This window comes from Schistocerca serialis, unplaced genomic scaffold (assembly GCF_023864345.2).
Source record: "Schistocerca serialis cubense isolate TAMUIC-IGC-003099 unplaced genomic scaffold, iqSchSeri2.2 HiC_scaffold_1133, whole genome shotgun sequence".
Classification (NCBI taxonomy): domain Eukaryota; kingdom Metazoa; phylum Arthropoda; class Insecta; order Orthoptera; family Acrididae; genus Schistocerca; species Schistocerca serialis.
Window position 1 is genome coordinate 5,001 of NW_026047330.1, and position 5,000 is coordinate 10,000.

At 51.3% G+C, this 5,000-nt stretch overlaps 1 non-coding gene across 1 annotated transcript in view; it reads right to left on the reverse strand.

The window, feature by feature from the left end:
- Positions 1-496, reverse strand: part of LOC126432407 (small subunit ribosomal RNA) — a 1,909-nt gene extending 1,413 nt beyond the window's left edge. Inside the window, exon 1 of the ribosomal RNA XR_007577944.1 lies at positions 1-496. This exon is cut by the window's left edge and continues 1,413 nt beyond it. This is a non-coding gene — a ribosomal RNA (small subunit ribosomal RNA).
- Between the last annotated feature and the right edge of the window lie 4,504 nt (positions 497-5,000).

The following is a 5,000-nucleotide window of genomic DNA, read 5'->3' on the forward strand; positions in this document are numbered from 1 at the left end:
GTTATTTTTCGTCACTACCTCCCCGTGCCGGGAGTGGGTAATTTGCGCGCCTGCTGCCTTCCTTGGATGTGGTAGCCGTTTCTCAGGCTCCCTCTCCGGAATCGAACCCTGATTCCCCGTTACCCGTTACAACCATGGTAGGCGCAGAACCTACCATCGACAGTTGATAAGGCAGACATTTGAAAGATGCGTCGCCGGTACGAGGACCGTGCGATCAGCCCAAAGTTATTCAGAGTCACCAAGGCAAACGGACCGGACGAGCCGACCGATTGGTTTTGATCTAATAAAAGCGTCCCTTCCATCTCTGGTCGGGACTCTGTTTGCATGTATTAGCTCTAGAATTACCACAGTTATCCAAGTAACGTGGGTACGATCTAAGGAACCATAACTGATTTAATGAGCCATTCGCGGTTTCACCTTAATGCGGCTTGTACTGAGACATGCATGGCTTAATCTTTGAGACAAGCATATGACTACTGGCAGGATCAACCAGGGAGCTGCGTCAACTAGAGCTGAGCAGCCGGCCGCCCGGGAGTGTGTCCCGGGGGCCCGCGCGAACACGCAAGCGTCCGCTCAATTATTCTGCAAACAGGAGGAGGCTGAGCTCCCCTGCACAACACACCTCGAAACCCTCTCAGGTCCCGGCGGCGCGCAGCGCCGTCCTAAGTACTTGGTCGGGTTCGAGAGAGGCGCAATCGCCCGGAGTTAGGCGAGTAGACGCTTTAGGTGCGACCACCCGTGCTCCCAACTGAGCTTGCCGCTGCCGACAGAGGCCCGGGAGCGTGCTGTCGTGGCATTGCCGGCGGGAGACAACACGCGCCACCTACGGTGACCGGCAGCTCCAACGCCAGCGCCACAGAAGGACAAAAGCCCTACTTGGGTGCCGAAGCGAACTCTCCCAGCACAGCGCACGCGCCAACACGTCCGCACAGCTGCGATACAAACCACCTGCGAGAACCGCTGGGGCGACCGAGCAGCAGACGGCGTCGCGGCGCCGAGCGCCGGGCGGCGGCGCATCCTCAGCGCACAAAGTCCTCAATCGGACCAGCACACTGCAGATGGCCACCGCGCTTCGCACCGGGCCCGCGAGGACCTACTTTGGCCGCAAGGCGCCGCGAGCAGGGGGCGCCGGCGCGCAGCTGCGCCGCCTGCCGCGTCCGTCGGCCGGCGCGCCTGCCACCGGCCGCCCCCACCAGCCGGCTGTAGCGCGTGCGCCCACGCACCGCGCTGCCAGCACGCCGGGCGGCCCCCCCTCACCGGCCGGGGACGGTCCCACCCAGCCACCGCCGCGTATCGCCTCACACCCAGATCCCCTTTCACGTTCGTGGGCATGGTGGGTCCCCTTTCACGTTCGTGGGCATGGTGGGTATCCCTGAAACAACCGGTTAATAGCTCGACCGATCGTCGCCAACACTGATTCACCTCTAGCGAGAACAACCGCACCACAACGGGTTACCGGTTGTTCATTTGCGTAACGTCACCAGCAAACGTACACGTCCATCGCCATTTGCAACGAGTATTGCATGCCTGTGTCAGGTGTCACAACACACTACGTCTGCCCACATAGACGCAACAACATGTGCACGCCTAGAGAACACGTGGAAGGTAGACCCCGTACGTATGCGGTGTCCATTGCGCGAACGACTGTCAGCCCGCCTCTGCAGCATGTCGCAGATGTGGAACGCGGTGCAACATGCTATCACGGTGTGTGAGAAGAGACGACTACGTCCGAATACACGCTCCACTACATCAACAGACTGCTCATGCTGATCGCCATCCAGGGCGTCCGTTCCTCCCACACGTCTGTATGGCGTACCACACTGCAATCCAGCTCTTATAGGGAGACGACACGTAGCTGCGTGCACAATATTTGGACTGTATGGTCCGCCGTTGCTAGGCGCTGTCGTCATACGGTCACATGGGCCACGATGTATCATTCAGTACATACGGAGCAATGTGCAGTACAGTTTGTGGGTTTTGCGTACATCGGCGGACAGGTGACAGGCCGTACCACAACGTAGGCTGAGTACGTCGGCATGCGAAGGGCATTGAACATGCAAACTTCTCACCGACCAGCTTGCGAAGGCAGGGGGGAAGGGGGGGGGGCATGTACGTCCTGCTGCTATCCACACTACAGTGTATAGCAGGAGCATGTGGAAAGTCAGCAACACCTGCAAGGTGTTTAACATGACGCGATACACAGGGGACCGGGCAGTGCGAGTAGCGAACTATATTGCGAGGGTTGCGGTTAGGCAACACTACACTACTTTAACGGGTTGCATAACAATTACAGAGCAGGTTCAGCGACAACGTGCGTCAGGTTAAGGCGCAATATAGTTTAGGTTACGGCGCACTTTAGGTTAGGTTAAGGCACATTATAGGTTAGGTTAAGGCACAACATGGGTTACGTTAAGGCACAACATGGGTTACGTTAAGGCACAACATGGGTTAGGTTAAGGCACAACATGGGTTAGGTTAAGGCACAACATGGGTTAGGTTAAGGCACAACATGGGTTAGGTTAAGGCACAACATGGGTTAGGTTAAGGCACAACATGGGTTAGGTTAAGGCACAACATGGGTTAGGTTAAGGCACAACATGGGTTAGGTTAAGGCACAACATGGGTTAGGTTAAGGCACAACATGGGTTAGGTTAAGGCACAACATGGGTTAGGTTAAGGCACAACATGGGTTAGGTTAAGGCACAACATGGGTTAGGTTAAGGCACAACATGGGTTAGGTTAAGGCACAACATGGGTTAGGTTAAGGCACAACATGGGTTAGGTTAAGGCACAACATGGGTTAGGTTAAGGCACAACATGGGTTAGGTTAAGGCACAACATGGGTTAGGTTAAGGCACAACATGGGTTAGGTTAAGGCACAACATGGGTTAGGTTAAGGCACAACATGGGTTAGGTTAAGGCACAACATGGGTTAGGTTAAGGCACAACATGGGTTAGGTTAAGGCACAACATGGGTTAGGTTAAGGCACAACATGGGTTAGGTTAAGGCACAACATGGGTTAGGTTAAGGCACAACATGGGTTAGGTTAAGGCACAACATGGGTTAGGTTAAGGCACAACATGGGTTAGGTTAAGGCACAACATGGGTTAGGTTAAGGCACAACATGGGTTAGGTTAAGGCACAACATGGGTTAGGTTAAGGCACAACATGGGTTAGGTTAAGGCACAACATGGGTTAGGTTAAGGCACAACATGGGTTAGGTTAAGGCACAACATGGGTTAGGTTAAGGCACAACATGGGTTAGGTTAAGGCACAACATGGGTTAGGTTAAGGCACAACATGGGTTAGGTTAAGGCACAACATGGGTTAGGTTAAGGCACAACATGGGTTAGGTTAAGGCACAACATGGGTTAGGTTAAGGCACAACATGGGTTAGGTTAAGGCACACCATGGGTTAGGTTAAGGCACACCATGGGTTAGGTTAAGGCACAACATGGGTTAGGTTAAGGCACAACATGGGTTAGGTTAAGGCACAACATGGGTTAGGTTAAGGCACAACATGGGTTAGGTTAAGGCACAACGTAGGTTAGGTTAAGGCACAACGTAGGTTAGGTTAAGGCACAACATGGGTTAGGTTAAGGCACAACATGGGTTAGGTTAAGGCACAACATGGGTTAGGTTAAGGCACAACATGGGTTACGTTACGGCACAACATGGGTTACGTTACGGCACAACATGGGTTACGTTACGGCACAACATGGGTTACGTTACGGCACAACATGGGTTACATTACGGCACAACATGGGTTACGTTACGGCACAAATTAGGTTAGGTTACGGCACAAATTAGGTTAGGTTAAGGCACAAATTAGGTTAGGTTAAGGCACAAATTAGGTTAGGTTAAGGCACAAATTAGGTTAGGTTAAGGCACAAATTAGGTTAGGTTAAGGCACAAATTAGGTTAGGTTAAGGCACAAATTAGGTTAGGTTAAGGCACAAATTAGGTTAGGTTAAGGCACAAATTAGGTTAGGTTAAGGCACAAATTAGGTTAGGTTAAGGCACGATATAGGTTAGGTTAAGGCACGATATAGGTTAGGTTAAGGCACGATATAGGTTAGGTTAAGGCACGATATAGGTTAGGTTAAGGCACGATATAGGTTAGGTTAAGGCACGATATAGGTTAGGTTAAGGCACGATATAGGTTAGGTTAAGGTACGATATAGGTTAGGTTAAGGTACGATATAGGTTAGGTTAAGGTACGATATAGGTTAGGTTAAGGTACGATATAGGTTAGGTTAAGGTACGATATAGGTTAGGTTAAGGTACGATATAGGTTAAGTTAAGGTACGATATAGGTTAGGTTAAGGTACGATATAGGTTAGGTTAAGGTACGATATAGCGTAGGTTCAGATACACATTGTTGTAGGGAAAGGTGTATTGGGGGGGGGGGGGGCGGCAGGTTCGTTGATAGTGATTATCGTAATTGGATGCCTGCGGTATTATCCGATTTGTCACGTCAGGATGCACTTTTGGCTCATGACAGGCGGCGCTCCGATTCCATGGTTGTGGCAGATCTGTGTCTTTCATTCCTGCCATTGTTTGTGTGCTGTGACAGGAGGCAGTATTGTGATGTTGGGTGCACCACTGTGTAGGACATGTGTGGGTGTTCGTGGCTTAGCTGAGCAATGTGCGGATGTCGGAAGGGTGGGATATTGTGTTTTCTGGGTGGACCTCCCGGTCTGGTAATGATAGTGTGGATTGTGTCATGTGGCGGAGAGGATGCACTGGATGTTCTTCCATGCTGGTGGTTAGATATTGTGTGTGATAAGAGAGTAGTGTGTGATAAGAGTGTCTGGCTGACGTGTGGTTCTCATTGTGTGCAGAGTCTTTCAGCATGTATAGGGACGGTTGTATATATTATCTGTATTCTGATGGCTCTGCATCTATTACTAATCAGTGCCGTGTATACGGTTACTCTAGTTCCAGTCGAAACTGTTCTATCTCTGTACATTAGTGACACTGCGGCTCCACTATGTTG